This window comes from Juglans regia, chromosome 5 (genome assembly GCF_001411555.2).
Source record: "Juglans regia cultivar Chandler chromosome 5, Walnut 2.0, whole genome shotgun sequence".
Taxonomy (NCBI): Eukaryota; Viridiplantae; Streptophyta; class Magnoliopsida; order Fagales; family Juglandaceae; genus Juglans; species Juglans regia.
In genome coordinates this window covers 15,327,595-15,345,180 of record NC_049905.1, presented here as the reverse complement: position 1 = coordinate 15,345,180, position 17,586 = coordinate 15,327,595, and the positions used below count along the sequence as shown (strand labels likewise).

Below are 17,586 nucleotides of genomic sequence, written 5' to 3'. Positions count from 1 at the left end.
GAAAAAGGACCATGGAAGTAGTGGTAGAAAAATAAATTACTCAAATTTTTGTGAAATCAACTTTTGATGATCCACTGTTTTGGGAAACTTTTGAAAACGATGTTTATTTTGGAAGTACTATGATGAAGTTTAAAACTTTTGGGATGCTTACACTTCAGTACCATATTATTATATTACCACCAGTCTTATGTAGTTGAGAAAATGTTTTCACTACAATTTATTGCATACTGCTAGATCATTAGGTGTGTTACATCCTAACTGTCATGTATGGGATATGTAGCATTGAGTTACATCTCCCGACATTTCAGTCACAATCCAATCCCAAGCGGGAGCTGAGGACGTCGCAGAGGTAAGTAGCTTGATCATAAATTAGGATTAGCATACGTTGACTTGTTATATATATTATTATTAAAACTAGTCCTTTAGAAGCCAGTATTTACTTACCACGCATGTTATGATATTTACAAGTACGTCATTCATCATGTTTCATTCTGCATATTATAGTTACATATGTATTATATATCTCATGCATCTCACGTTATATAAGACACGTAAACGTTCATAAGATAAAATGTAAGATAAATATTAGATAAATCAGATGGATATTTAGAAGCAGGTACCAATGCAGTCAGGGTGGATGTGCAAGCCACAGACTTAAGCATGGTCCACCATAGTATTATATCAGATTAGATCAGATCAACGGTTCACCTTGTGGCCATAGTATGTGGGATAGGTGCACAACCTTCCACACAGGGTTAACTGTGTTGGCCAATCAGAACGGTCAAATAATTCAGATAAGCCAGACAAGTTAGTTAATTCAAATAAGACATGCTTGCCATAGCATAGGTATGAATAGTCATGATTTTAAATTCTCAGCATGAAATATTTTATGTTTACATTATGATGGGTTTCTTACTAAGCCATTGACTCATCTTAGTTTATTTTTATGTTTTTAAACCACCATATTTCAGAATATTTATAAAGGTTGGCTGCAAGACGAGATTTAGTCTATGGAGTCGTGATAGTGGCCTAGATCATGTACAGAGATTTTAAGTTGTAATTTTATGACAAAGATTTTGAAAAATTTTAATGAATGCTTCCACGCACTTTCATTTATGATTTTAGTATTTTAAAACAAAATGACTCTATTTATTATAAGGAATCTTTATACTTGGCACTTCCTTTAGAAATATATATATATATATATATATTTATTTTTAAGTCAAGTTCAGTAGTAGCACTCCTGCTCCCATGATTTTCTATGTATTTCATAACCGTGAGGAGCGGGGTGTTACAGAAGGTGAAGCCGAGAGGGAGGAAGGGTTCATCGTGCGCGAGGTGTGACGACGTGCTCGTGGTGCTGTCGATGACGACAACACTGGCTTGCAGGGAGGCTTATTGGGGGCGATGGCGTGGGGAAGGGGGGAGAGAGGAAGAGAGGAAGAGAGGAAAGGATAATTAGGCATTTTGGGCAAGTGATCCTAACCCTACATCTTTGGGTTTCTAACTTAAATCCAATGGTGGAAATAAACTTAAGGGAAGTAAAGAGGACTAATAGAAAATAAAGAGTAGAAAGTAAATAGAAGGGAAATACACTTTTATTCTTGATCCAAATAAATAATTTTCTTCATCATAAAAATAAAATAATGAGTTTTAATAAATATCTTTTTGGAGAAATACAATCATCTAAATAAGTAGGGTTTTAATATAAACAAAATGATGAATATTGAATAATATTCCAAAATAAATAAAATCATTTGAATAAAATGAACTACTAAAAATATATTTTATTTTCGGGGCTCCAAAATTTAAGAGGCTTACTTAAAAAAATTAGGTTTGGTTCAATAACACTAAAAATACCCAATTTAAAATAATTTTGGACTTTTAAAATATTTGAAAAATTTTAAAATACTTAGTTCAATTTAATAATCATCCACTATATTTAAGATAAATATTTGAGTTTTAAAATGGTTAGGCAAGACTCGTGACTAATCCGAGAGAAAAAGAAGTGGTTGGTCACACCACTGATGAAGGATGAGGAAGGACTAGAAGGTGACGACCCACGATGATATTTCCAAAGGTCCAGGTCCATAAAAGAAGAGACCCACGAGAAAGGAAGAAAGCCGGATGATAAGAGCCCAATAAGGGTAGATTCATGATGAGACTCAGCATGACTGTTCAGGGGTAGAGTTGAGAATTAGGTAAATCTGGAATATTCACTAAGAACTGAATAATTAGCAATGGAGAGGAGAGGGAAAATGGAGGTCTTTCATCATCAAATATGGTCTTCAAATAACAAGAGATCTCTTGTTATCACATTGGGTAACTTTATGTATAACTGACTTATGGAAAAATTGAAACTTATTGCGGATGATGATACTTTTTATAGTAAGATCTCCGGTTAGGAAATCACTATAGCTAAGCTGGATTCATAGGAAAGAATCGTTGCTTTGACAACCTCCTTTTGCAGATGACAACCTCCTTTTTTGCAAAGCAAACTCAATTGAATGGAGTAGATTATTTTTCTTGCTGGAGAACTATGAGAATGCTTCAGGGCAAAGGCTAAACAAGGAGAAAACCTCAATCTACTTTAGCAAAAACACAAGGGAGGAGACCGGAGACATCATGACTAGCATTGCACGGATCAGGGGTACCAACTCCCATGAAAAGTATCTAGGTCTACCAACTTTCTTGGTAAATCTTGAATTCAATCTTTCAAACACATCCTGGATAGGGTGCAGACCAAGCTTACCAACTAGAAGACCAAGTTCCTCTCCCAAGTAGGTAAGGAAATCCTGATCACAAGAACATAAAATTCAATGGGTTCATTGGGACCAAATGAAAAGAGCTAAGTACAATGGGGGTCTTGGGCTAAGAGACTTTGCTAACTTCATCTTAGCTCTCCTAGCTAAGCAAGGTTGGAGAATTGTATCTAAACTAGTATCACTTGCAGCTCAGATTTAGAAGGAGAAGTACTTCCCTAACAGACCTTATGTGTCAGCTAAACTAGGTCAAAACACATCTTACCTATGGCAGAGTTTTCTAGCTGCTCGATCCCTACTTAATGAAGGCCTAATATGGAGGATATGAGATGGTGAATCAACTGAGATATGGAATGATAGATGACTCCCTAGACAGTCAACCTTCAAGCCTCAAAGTTCCATTAGATTCTTGCAAGATGACACCAAAATCTCTTTTCTCATTGATAAAACAGCAAACCAATGGAAAGTTGACATGATTAATGCTATCTTTTCAAAGGAGGAAGCTAAACTCATTAGGGAAATCCCCCTAAGCCCCTATCCCAAGCCCGACAAACTAATTTGGAGGAGCACAAACTCAGGTGAATTCAGTGTAAAGAGTGCATATCATTTGCTCGCTGAGCTGGACAACCAACAGTTGGGTCAATCTTCTAACCCAAGCAGCTCTAAGGACCCTTGGACCAAGCTCTAGAACTTGAACATTCCCAATGCAGTAAAGATCTTTCTCTGGAGAGCATGCCTCAATGCTTTACCTACTCAAGCCAATTTGCTCAAGAGAAAGGTTCTGGAGGACCTAGCATGCCCAATCTGCAAGCAACAATCAGAAATAGTGGAGCACATCCTATGGGACTGCCCCTTAGCCAGAGATGTGTGGGGCCAAAGCATAAGAAAGCTACAGAAGGCTTTATGGAGACCCTGGAGCATGAGGAACTAATGTCATTCACCATTACCTCGTGGCTTATATGGAAGAGAAGGAATGACATGGTGTTCAAGGAGCTATTCCTACACCCTTCCACTGTTGCTCAACAATCAGTTCACCTGATGGAAGAATTGCAACAAATCTCTCAACAGCAAAGGACCTCTACAACCATCAAGCAGCAACATACAAAGTGGGAAGCTCCACCTCAAGGAAGACGCAAGTTGAATTGGGATGCGGCTCTTGACAAAACCTCTTGCAAGGTGGGTGTGGGTTGCTGTAATAAGGGATAGTGAGGGACAGGTTCTTGCAACCATGAGGATGCAACATAACTTGTTTCCTGACCCTTTACTGGTTGAAGCTTTCGCTGCACTACAAGCATCCCTTTTTTGCAAAGTCTATTGGCTATCACAATGTTATCATGGAGGGAGACATCGCAGGTTGTCACTGGGTTGAACTCAACATCGGACATACACACCTATGCAGGCCAGTTGATAGCAAATACAAGAACTACCCTTAACTCTTTTGCATTTTGGTCAGCAAGGCACACTGTAAGAGCAAACAATTATGTTGCTCATGCCTTAAGTATGGATGCTCTTAGCATCAATGGTTATACCACTTCTCTTGACTTCGTTCCACATTGTATTCAAGCTTTGGTTTAAAGGATCTATCAATACACGACATCCTTTTATCAAAAGAATCACTGCGTTTGGGAAGATAAGAGAGCGGTTAAGCCTCATTCTTGATGTATAAGCAGTAAAAAATTTATTCCTAAGTTAGGTAACATTTGCTGCATTTTTTTACTCTTGGTTTGACTATACTCGGAATTAATCAATTGTTGATTATTTTTCCCTTGTATCTTCATTTTTCCATATATCCAAAATAATTCTTTCTTTATTAAGAAACTGTGACATTTAATGCTGCTTATTTCTTGTCATACCTTGATATTAATGGTCATTAACCTAAAATTTTTCATTGACACCTCCGGATAAAGGTTGATGAACACTCTGCTGTAAACCTTTTAAATGGTAAAACCCTATAGACAAGCCATATGCAAAACAGAAGAAAATTGGAAATGAGGAAGAGCAAATGGGAAGACTTTCATTAGTTGCCTATCCAAAAATTCAATAACTTCTATCCACATCTATATAAAATATATCAACACATGCTCACAGGGGTTGGATGCAACTCCCCTTTGGAAAAATTTTCTAAAGGATTTCTCGTTCACAGTTGGCTACAGAGGTAAAGAATATCCCCCCGGAATCCTGATTATGCCTTCCATTCATTTCTCCACTTGTTACACTATGTTACAATTATCCTCAGCACTTCACTAAGCTCGCATATCCATTTTCGTCCAGGCTAGAAACCCCATCAATAGAATCAATTAACGCTAATTTAACAATACTTGTAAGATAAGATGCCAAAAATGTCGACGATATCTTGCTTCGATTGTTTTCAATGACTTGTAATTCTAATCTGATGTTATACTTCTACAACTCCTGTAAAAAAGAACATATGCCGCAGAAGACTTTATCTTCTCCTGGGTTATGGGGTAAACATGACTATCATCAAATTTGTACCACTGGTCACCCCCAATGCTACACAACATAAGAAAACAATTAGAATAGCACAATGAAGCTTAACCATGGATGAAGTATTCTACAAGATATATGAAAGAGAAACTACCTGGCCAATTTAATTTAACAAAGATTATTGCTTTGTTTACAGGTCGGCAGTCTTAGGCCAGCAAGTCCAACTACTGGCTAACAACACAAAAACAAAATAGAAAAAAAAAAGAAAAAAAGAAAAAAAAGAGAAGTCTACAGGCATGGGAAATGGCTAAGGTAAGCCCCAGAATGGCCTTTGGCCTCTGTAGTATCTGCCTGTCGAGTACACTACCGGAGGCAGGAGTATAACAAAAAAAAAAACTCAAATAAATAAATAAACTAATTATAAGTTATTCGAGCATCTAGTTAAAGCTTGGTTCTCATCCTCCTCCTCAGTGATTATGAGTTTGTGAGGTTTGAAAAGACCTAGGCCTCTTGCTCCAATGCCAACCAGATAAAATAATACATTTTTCAAACGAAACCACCAAAAAGAAAAAAGAAAGAGCCACCCCGGTGGCGCATCCTCCCTCCCAGAATCCCAGAATGAGTTTTAACACACTGAAAGACATTATATCAAAGTATATGCGTTTAAGGGCATCCTCAACATTCTTGGTAATTAATCTACAAAGTCACACGTAGTGCAGAACAGACATGGTGAAAATAGACTCAGATGATATGAAGGATTCTAAATATCACACGAAATTGGGGAAATGTTCTCTCATTTGAGTTATTGAATGTGTGTGACAGTAATTTCCTGTATCTCACGTACCAGCAATCTTAAAAACATAAACCAAGGTCCCATATATATATGGAACTGCCAGTAATGTTAGTGGATATAGGATGTTAAACATTTCCTTCCACAATTCAAGATATCTTTAAATATATGGCAAGTTCATCACCAACAGAAGGTGAAAACAAGACAAGAAGAAACACCACTTACATGGACAAATGCCGTGTAATGACCACCTCCCATGCTTCCGAAGTGATTACTAACTGCATAAAGCATGTAACGATTGCATGACTGGCCATACATCGGCACAATATAAGGTGACAGATCAAAATTATCGACAGGAAAGTCAACATATGTCTCCAGCTTGTTCTTCAAGAACCGACTACATGAGAACCTCTTTAAGTGAATGACCAAAATATCTGGCAGTCTCCAAAGATCTAACTTTTTAATGGCTTGACAATGCTTTTTGCAGCCAGGACAGTACCTAAAATTACATAAAAAAAAAACTTGACATAGAAATACTGCAATAACAAGCTACAGCTAACATAGGAAATATAAGAAATTCTAGAGTTTGTAGGGAACATCTACAATAGAGCACCTGCAAGGTATTTAGTTATCAAATTGTTTACTTATAAAAAAAAATGTATTTAGTCTTGTTTCATAAAAATTACAAAATAGCGCAAGTTATAACTAATGGACAAATATCTTGAGCACGTAAAGAACATTTGACGAGGCTATTGAGCTTGGTGGCACAACTTGCATTGCCATTGATATAAGAATATAAAGTGTTTCTCAAATGAACAAGGAAAAACTATTTATAATCTAATGTGTTCATTGCAAATAAAGGGGGCAAGTTTACAAATCAAAAAGTAAGGAGCCCAATGGTGAGTGTTTAAACAAAGTGGTGAAGAAATGCACATATTTTGACAGAGTGAGCAAGCACAGACAACTGGTAGAGTTTGAACAAATGGGCAAGCATAGACAATTGGTAAAGTTTGATTCATTAAATTAGGAAGACTCGTATATCCATTGTCAAAACAAAGCTCTTGATAATGATGATGTGGAGATCGCTAATTAAAAGTTACTAAATCCATATTTTTTTTACAGAACATGCCTGAATGCCACGATGCTCTAACAGAAAATAACACAGTATACTGAAGAATGTTAGAAGATATTTCATAGCAACAAAGCAGAAACGATTTACCAACAATAATAGATCAACCTTCCAGTATGAGTCACACAAAAGTTTCAGGCCATATATAAAGTGAAAATGTTTTTGAAGGTCAAGTTAAAAATTATGATGTACACTGACCACATGTCTTCTGGTCCAAGAGGTTCCTCCTGTAAGAATGCTTCTAGGCTCCTGTACAGAGAAACAGACTCTTGAGGTCTCTGTGCATAGATCCCAGACTTGAAAACCTCAGGTAATGAGCTAAAATGACGTGTCTCATAATGTTTGATCTGTGATTCTGGCCAGCATACGAGCACATGCAATCGACTGCACACTTGCATGACTGCTACTGGCTCGTTCATTACCAGCTTGGAGTGCTTGATAATTCCCTTTTCATCTGTTAAGTAAAATTGCAGTTCAGCATCAGAGGCTGAGACAAATCCATTGACTTTAAAGGGGTTCACACCTCCACCAATAAGACATTCTGCACCCTCTATTCCAGTAACTTCATCAGATACGGTGCCCTGAGAGATATCAAAATCTTCTGTGGCATCTTCAGCAAGTATTCGAAATGAATTAAGCAATTTTAGATACAGAGAGCAGATATCAGACAAACCCAAAGATCCACAAAGTCTGGCCACAAGAGGAACTCCAAATGCCTTCCAACTTGAAGTCAGTTTCCCATGGAAGTACTGTCTGACAGTGTAGCATTGAACAGAAAACCAGAATTAAGAGGGAACCATCAAATCAATATTTTCATCATATGATGACCTAAAAAAGAAGATCGAGGATGCTGGGATACATGTTTGTTTTCCCTTGAGTTTTCGACTTGGAATCCAAGAATCTTATGTCAAGAGGACCAACGGCGACGAACGATTAGTATGAGAAGGAGCAAAAGAATGATGGATATCACACTTTAGCTAACTTTCATGACAAGCTGCCTCATAAGAAAAATTTGATGAATAGCCATGGTGTTGCTCTACTTCTGTTGACGAGCACTAGAACAGATCTGTGTATCTTTCTACTCCCACATGGAACTCTTCCAATATTCCATATAAAAGAAGGCACCTTACCTTAATTTTAAACTTAAAATGAAATTAACCAGCCATGAACACCATTTCAAGTACCAGTCAACACTGACCCACAGAGTTGGGGGTCACTATGTTTCCTGTTCAAGAATACAAGTCAATATTTGGACATTATGAAGAAGAGACAAAAACCACATTTTCTAGGGCCAAAGAAAGGTGAGGAAGACCAAGTCTTAACTTAGACCTAACAAAGAGTGGAAAGTTGACAAATATCATGGAGCTTGTTCAGCACCTTTTTTTTTTTTTTTTTACTTGCATCGGGTGTCCAGAAACAGCATCCCAACTAATCCCGGGGATGCACAGGCCCTCTAGCAAGGAGTTTCTTGCAAGTGCACACTGGGTAATTCAAGGAGAAACTCCCCTAGTCCAATGGTCCCTAGAGATTGTTTGCACCCAAGGGGATTTGAACCTTAGACCTAGGGGGAGCATACCCTCAACCCCAAGGCCTTTACCACTTGAGCTGTTCAGCACCTAAAATCTTACATTATTATGTAAAGCTTCCAATTCTAGGGACATGTATTATACAAGTAACCACCATGGAGGCGTGCTTAGGGGTGGGCACTGGGCAGCAAGTCACCAAGACCTGCCCAGCCCGCCCCATCCATCTGTCCCGCTAGGTGACAGATGGGCAAAGACCCCTCCCCAAGGACTAGGGCAAGTAGGGATTAGCAAATTTGTAACACATGCACACGAGTACCCCACCTAATATATAGACCTAAATCTAAACAAACCTAATCATTTTGTTTTGGGTAGTGCTAGTGTGCTGCCCAGCTTTGACTGCTGGGCGTATCCACTAGTATAAAGTTCACGTTTTATTTTTTTTTCTTTACAGTTTTTTAACATTTAAATATTTTTAAAAAATAAAAAAATACACCAATATACTAATAGTCACTTTTTTAATCAGTAAGTAAAAGAAAAAAAATAAATGCATGAGCGGTCAAAATGAGGGGGCAAAATGAGGTGGCATAGTAGCATTATTATTTTATTTTTATAACAAACCTAATCATTTTAACATATTTTTCTCTCTTTCGTCTCCTCTTCTTCGTCCTCCCACCGCCAATCAAGGTTTCTTTCTTCTTCATACTCTTCTTCTTCTTATTCTTCTTACGTTCTTCATCTCTTTCTCTTCTTTTTCTTCTTATTCATATTTTTCATCCTAAATTCTTCTCAAGGTTGTTTTGAGACCCGCGGCCACGGCCTCGAAGGGTCTGAGTGATTGTTTTGAGATCCACGGCTGCGGCCATGGGTCTCTGATTCGGTGGATTTGAGACCCACGACCATGACCGTGGGTTTTAGAACATGAAAGTGGTGGTTTTGAGACCCACAGTCGCAGTTGTGGGTCTCAAAGGTTTTTTTTTAGACCCACAGCCGCAACCATGGGTGTCATAAGTGGTGGTTTTGAGACCCACTGCGGCAGTTTTGGGTCTAGATGTGAAGAGACCGAGGGTCTCATATTGTATGATAGCTTGGTTGGTAGATTCGATTTGGCATGATTTTTGGTCAGACATGGTTAGATTTTGGATGATTTGGGATGGTTTGGTTTAAACGGACAGGAACCAGATGGTGGATTGAAAATTCGTCCGCCCGCCCAGCGGGGACGACTGAAGTGTGGGGGAGGTGGGGCCGGAGCCATATTGAGAATTTTCCACCCTGCCATGGCAGGTGTGGGGTGCAGGTAACACCACTAGCCATGCTCATCTGGTCCCAAATCCCGACTGATCCAATTGAACCAACACCATCAGTCAGTTTTCAACAGTCACTTGATGCAAGCTCTTTTTTTTTTTTTTTTTTTTTTTTGCTGGGCATTTTTGAGGAGGGCATTTAAGCCCAGTTGAGGGGGGGGATTCGAACCACCCAGCTGAAAGCCACATGCCAAGGACCCAGGTAGATGCTAGTTGACCTACAAGCGATTGGATTTATAGGTGTACTGATCATCTTCATGCAGGCCATCGTTTGTTAATGATAAGTAAATCTGATAATAGAGATTGAAATGAAGACATAAATATTTTTTTATTGGCACCAGGTGTTCAATCCCGACTAATCCCAGGGTGCATAGGGAAGTTCCCCCAGTCTAATGGCCCCTAGAAATTGTTTGCACCCAAAAGGATTCGAACCTTAGACTTGGAGGGAGCATACAACCAAGACCAATGTTTTTACCACTTGAGCCAACTCCTAGGGGTTAAGAAGATAGATATATTAGGAGTTAAAAAGATATATATATATATATATATATTTATACATATAATACATGCATAAGCGGCGTATAGCAACCCCATGCTTAAAAGACATCATTCAAGATCTAAGCCTTTAAGAAAGGACTTCTTTTGTCTGAAGTCTTTCTATCATGGCAAGAGGTCGTCAGAATCAAACCTATGTTCCTCATTAAAGAGGGGTCAGGTAGAGATAAAAAACTGACCTCCCTAAATTTTTCTCACAAAGGCCAAACCAAATGCCAGGGAAAATATATACAAAATAAAAATAAAATTACAGCTGATATGTTCCGAGGCTGAGAGAGAGAGAGAGAGAGAGAGAGTGAAGGACTACTCTCTGTGCTAGTTGAATATGACTCGGGGGGATAGGGTACTTTTTAAAATTAGTATAAGGTGTCAGGTCGAAATCTGGATTCAAGAGGCCCCTATTATGCGATTAAGAATGGAGAAATTACATAATCAAATGATATCAATAACAAGAAACAAATTGAACTTACTCCTCACGCTGATGCATGAAGATAACCAAAGGGGCTTGTCCAGTATCCTTTGCTAATTGATAGGCTACTAGTTGATCATCATCTCTTATTAAGGATAATGAATCAGCTGGCTCCTCAAGATTGCTACTAGTCGATCATCATCTCTTATTAAGGATAATGAATCAGCTGGCTCCTCAAGATTGCGTATAATTCAGTTGTTGTATATCTGCAAGGGAACCTTGGAGGTCAGATATCAAATTGAAAATATATAGACATCATCTGTAGCAGTAGAAAATCAAACATCAACCAAATGCAAGCTTTACTTTCAGAATATTAAGAGACTGCAATGTACCTCAGCCACCAATAAAGTCTCATCAGCCCTTAAAGAACATGCAGAGCCCAGAGCCTTGATAAGATCTTCACATTTTCCATACTTTGGCACAGTTAAAGTCATTGGATATGGCTTACTACCCCCATTGGTATTCACGACTGTTAAAGTCATTGTTCGCATTGTTGTTGAAGGTAGAGGTAGGGAAAGGTACATGAATGGGTCAAATGTCAGAGAGACTTTTTTGCAAACAGGGCAAACTAATGTTGATTTATATTGACCCTGCAACCAAAAAGAAAAAGAAAAATACGATGGCAATAAGGCCGATAGGGTTACCGTCTTTTATGCAGGAAATGAGGACAGACAAAAGATCTGTTCAAGCCTACATGAAGATCTGTTCCAACAAGAAATATTCCAAACAGAATCTAACCTGACGTTCTGACTGCTACAGAGAAAAACAAACAAATAACAAATCAGAACCAGTTTACACAATTAGTGACTTGACTATATAAGCAATCTATTTGGGTTGAGTCACTGGATAAGGGCTACCTAACCGTGGTCTGAAAAGATCAACTTAGCCTTTAGTTTCTGATTATTGTCACCAGATTTTTGTGATTGGATCAAAATCCATAATTTTTTTTTTTTATTGGCTTCTCTAAAGATGGTAACAAAGAATAAATGTGGCGTTTTCTGATCAAATGGCATTTTGATCAGGATCAAAATCCATAAAATGAAAAGGTCATAGAAATTGACAAGACAAACGTTTTGAGACATTCAGATTTGTCAAACAACTGTGGCAACAAAATTAATTTCAAGTCCCACAAAGAATTTCAAATTCTTTCTTTGATGTAAACTGTGGCACCTTTCCAAACTTACTCATGTCCCAGAAGGACCAGCAACATTATTATAATGCAACTCAAACCAACGGGAGAGGACGTTTCATCATTTCCTAACAATAAAAGTTTTAAACTTTAAAGAAGCTTACAGGAAAACAAAGAGTAGGGGAGACAAGGACAATAAATTTAAGGAATAAAAGAAAAAGGATGAGACACTTACTTGGCACACATCAACAATTATAGAGTCGTTACGAGCCAAATGATTCCACCAGTATTCATCAGCTACTTCTCCGTCTGGGCAACCATCGCCATCCTTGGCTTCAATATAGGGCTTGCATTTTACACGATTGAGATCTTCATGGAGCCCATCCAACAAAAAAGCAAGGAGCTCCTATGAACAAAACAAGAACCGTCATTTCTTTGAAAGAGAAATTAAAAATCACAACCCAGAAGATAAAAATGGAAAATCAACATCTACTTCTGACATATTAACTCACTAACTTGGGAATCATGTTGATTATAGCCACTGAATTGAGGAGCAAATCGAGCTAGCTTTGACTTGAACAATCTCGGAGCCACTGGAGCTGCTCCAGGAGCCCATAACTTCCATAACAGATCTCCAAATGCTAAAGCAATCTCACCCTAGTGAAGATTTGAATGCTTATTAAGGCACCAAAATATTTTACAGATATTCCAAGAAAAATGAGTAACTTCTCATAGAAATGTACTCGGAGAAAACTCATGTTAATATCAAAATAAGAATTTATGACCACAATAAAAGATAGCATACATCCATGCCCAGTGGGTTTTCGTGATTTATTTCTCTACCATAATCTCCAAGAAAATAATCAACAAGCTTTGGTGTGTGGGCCAAGCATTGGAGAGCGCTATTCATGAAACAAGTATTTCCAAGATTTTGCAATCCAGTCAATCCCAAAGAACCAGCTTCACCAGAATTTGTACGACCAAACGCAGAGTTCATATTGCCTAAACAAAGATTCAGTGAAGGACTAGCAGACGACTTTACCAGAGCAGAATACTGCATAATCTCATCTTTTTTCCCATCCTTGCACTTCACCGAATCGGACAATCCATAAACTTGCAACTCCAGCACAAACTGTGAAAAGCATAACACAACTGGTAAAACCTTAGAGGCCATACATCAATAAGCCATAAATCACGGAACAAAAGCTAAGAAGTGAGAAGATTAGTTGCTGTAATCAAATTTTCTCCCAAAGACCAAGACAAAGATAGCCCTAAATTACACCTCAAAAGAACCAACTGATTTAGTATTCTGAACTAACGATAGCCACTTCTACTGAACATCTGATCAGAAAATGACACATATAATAGAGAAAACCTATTAATTTTTTTTTTATAAGTAAACGATTGTATTAATAATAATAGACTAAGCCCAAGTACACAAGAAGGTATACAAGAGTTAGCGCCTATCTAGGAAGAAGAAAAAGAAACAAGTCATGAATGCCAACGCCATTAAAATCTACAGCTATGGCCCATAAAAATAATGTTCTAACAAAAAGTGATCTAAGTTCCTCTATAGAGTGTTCTTTGTCTTTAAATGTCCGATCATTTTGCTCCTTCCATATGCACCACAAGATGCAAATAGGCAACCTTTTCCATACAGCTGTGATTTGGGGGGCTCCTCTTAGATTTTTCTAGCTGGCCAAAAACTCAACCACTGTGGCAGACATGACCCAAGCTAGCTCTAACCTGCAGAACACATCATCCCATAGCTCTCAAGCGACCTCGCAATGCAGTAGGAGATGATCCACAATCTCACCACTTTTCTTACACATGCAGCACCAGTCTACTATGATCACCTCTCGTTTCTGTAAGTTGTCCATCGTCAAAATCTTACCCAAGGAAGCTGACAAAACAAAAAATGCCGCTTTAGGAGGCACCCTATTTCGCCAAGTCTTCTTCCATGGGAATTGGTGCAATTGTGTGAGAGACTTATAAAAAGAACGAACTGAAAACATGCCTTACCACACCTGTCAACTCCTTGAATGTTCGGTCTCATGGAGTATAAATGACAAAAAAAATCCCCAAAACTACCAATCTCCCAATCTTGGGCAGCCCTACTAAAGTTCACATTTCATTGGACTTGATCCCTAGATAGCACCATAACATTAGCCACTGAAGCTTCCTTTTCACAAGCAATCCTGAAAACTGAAGGGAATAAATCCTCAAGGGTGTTGTCCACACACCATAGGTCGCTCCAAAATTTAATCTTAGAACCATCTCCCAACATAAGTCTAGTGTGACGAGAAAAAACCCCCCACCCTCGTCTAATATGCTTCCAAATTCCTACTACATAAGCTCCACTCACCCCCCTCCCCCCCCAACACACCTCCATATTCAAGGTCTATCACCGACTTCCATAAAGTTTATGGTTCCATAGTGTATCTCCACAATCATTTCCCAAGTAAAGCCCTATTAAAGATCCTCATATTTCTAATTCCCAACCCATCAGAAAAAATTGGAGAGCATACCTTATCCCACTTGACCAGGTGGAATTTGAATTCATCCTCCATACCACTCCAAAGGAAATCACGATGCAATTTTTCAATCCGAGTCGCCACACTTATTGGAATGGGGAATAGAGATAGAAAGTATGTTGGTAAATTGGACAGAGTGCTTTCGATTAAGGTGATCTGACCACCTTTCGACAAATACAATCTCTTCCACCCAACTAATCTACATTCAATCTTCTCAATCACTGTATCCCAAATGTAAGACTGTGATGCTGCCCCCAACGGAAGACCAAGGTAATTCATGGGAAGAGACGAAACCTTACATCCACGAATGTTAGCTAACTGTCGGATATTGCAAACATTACCAACTGGCACCAGCTTTGATTTGTCGAGGTTCACTTTCAGACCAGACGTCGCTTCAAAACAAAGTAAGAGGGCCCTTAATGCCTGCATCTGGTTTTGTTTTGCCTCATAAAAAATCAATGTATCATATGCAAACAATAGGTGAGAAATGTTAAGAGTACCTCTATTGGGGTCACCAACCAAGAAACCAGTCACAAAACCACTGTTAACCAAAGCCGAGATCATTCTACTAAGCGCCTCCATAACTATGACAAATAAAAGTGGATACAAAGGGTCCCTTTGTCTTAGTCCTCTCCAATTTACATAAGATCCCTTTATTGCCGGATTTTCTTCAGCTATTGAGGCCTTCATTGGCAATGAGAACTAAATCCAAAACTTGCCTAGCCCTCACTGCTTAATCCCTCTAGGACTCATTGGAGCTTTTGGTTGTTCAGAAAACTTTGGTTGTACAGAGAGAAAATACTTTTGTACGGAGAGAAAATAACTATTAAGTTGAAATTTAGAGAAAACCTACTACTTAACATTGAAAACAACCAAGTTAATGTCAAAACACTCAGAAAACCCAAGAGAAACCGAGAACCTCCTCATTATCAATATGCAAAAACGTCTACACAAAGGAAAGTAGGTCAAATGCTATACACGGGAAAAACATTTAATTGATCCCTGATATTTAGCCTATATACATGGTAATATATTTATACAGCTAATATTAATAGAGAAGTCCTAAATTGTATAAACTCTTAAATTGTATACGTTAACATCTCCCCTCAAATTAATGCTGATAAGTCAACCAGCAACAATTTGCCAACCAAAAATTGATGCGTTGTCAAGTCATTGCTTTGGTGAAGGCATCGGCCACTTGAAGATCCGAAGAAATGTAAGGAAGAGATATCACCTGACTCTCCAAGGTATCTCAGATAGAATGACAATCAACCTCAATGTGCTTGATGCGTTCATGAAAAACGGGATTGGTGGCAATCTGAATAGCACTAGTGTTATCAGCATGAAGAGGGGGGGGGTAGAAGTAGTCTGAGGAAACTCAAGCTCCTCAAGAAGATCACGTAGCCATACAATCTCAGAACAAGCAGTAGACATGGCACAATACTCAGCCTTAATAAAGGATTTAGAAACATTATCTTGTTTCTTAGATCTCCAAGATATTAAGGCATCACTTAAAAACATACACCAACCCGTAGTAGACCGACGTGTATCCAGACACTCAGCCCAATCAGCATCACTATAGGCAACAAGTTGAAGAGATGAGCTTGTAGGAAAGAAACGCCCACAAGTAGGAAAACCTAAAAGATAGCTGATGATGCGTCGAACTGCAGCAAGATGGAGATGCCGAGGAGAGGACATAAACTTACTGACCTGATGAATAGCATAGGGATATTAGGGCGAGTTGTGGTCAAGTAGATGAGACTCCCAACCAGGCGCCGATAGAGAGTAGGATCATCCAGAAGGTCCCCTTCATCTTTCTTGTATTTCACATTTACCTCTATAGGAGTATCAACAGTAGAAGTGTCCTCCAAACCAGCCAAGGTAATAAGATCTTGAATATACTTATACTGGTTTAAGAAAATACCATTGGCCCGATGATGTACTTCCAGTCCTAAAAAGTATGTGAGCTGGCCAAGATCTTTCATATGGAAAGTTGCATGTAACAGTTGCTGAAGCTTAGTAATCAAACCACAGTTAGTGCCAGTAATGATAATATCATACACATAACCAAGAGGATTATACCCGATGCAGACTTGTGGAAGAAGAGAGAAGAATCATACTGATTTTGTGTAAAACTAAAGGTAAGAAGTGTACTGCGAAACTTCTCAAACCAAGCCCGGGGAGCTTGCTTGAGCCCATACATAGAACGCCTTAGCTTACAAACATTATGAGGAGAAGTAGTCATACCAAAGGGAAGCTTCATGTAGATCTCTTTTCGGAGATCACCATGAAGAAAGGCTTTCTTCACATCCATCTGATGCAGTTGCCATGACTGTGAAGCGGCAATAGCTAAGATGGTTCGAACTGTGGTCATTTTGGCAACATGAGCAAATGTCTTCTCATAATCAATCCCATATTCATGTTTGTTTCCCAGAGCTACTAGGCGAACTTTGTACCGATCCAAAGAACCATCAGAACGAAGCTTTACAAAGAAAACTCATTTACTCCCAATAGGCTTGACTGTAAGGGGGCAAGGAACAATATCCCAAGTGTGATTCTCTTCAAGTGCTTGAAGTTCTGTTTGCATTACATTTTATCAACATTTGTGTTCCATGGCCTGTTTGTAGCAAGAGAGAATGAAAATAGAGGATAAAGTAGCTACAAGAGAGACAGTGGAAGAGAAACCATACCAATCAGGGAGTCGAGAAGGGCAAGTAGACCGGTGAAGAGGAGCAAGAGCAGGGTCAGGTGCCACGTCAAAATCGTGAGGGGGCACAGAGGAAGTAGAACCAGACTCATGTCGACTACGTCTTCCATACACAAAACCAGGTTTGAACCTTTCCACAATTGTAGGAGAATCATAAAAGCTAGGCAGAAGAGATAAAGATGCTGATGGTAGATCAACAAGAGATGAAAAGAAATATTGATTTTCAAAGAAAACCACAT

The 17,586-nt window shown here is 38.7% G+C and overlaps 1 pseudogene; it reads right to left on the bottom strand.

Moving 5' to 3' along the window:
- Positions 1-4,770: 4,770 nt before the first annotated feature.
- LOC109008732 overlaps positions 4,771-17,586 on the bottom strand; it is a 36,375-nt pseudogene continuing 23,559 nt past the window's right edge.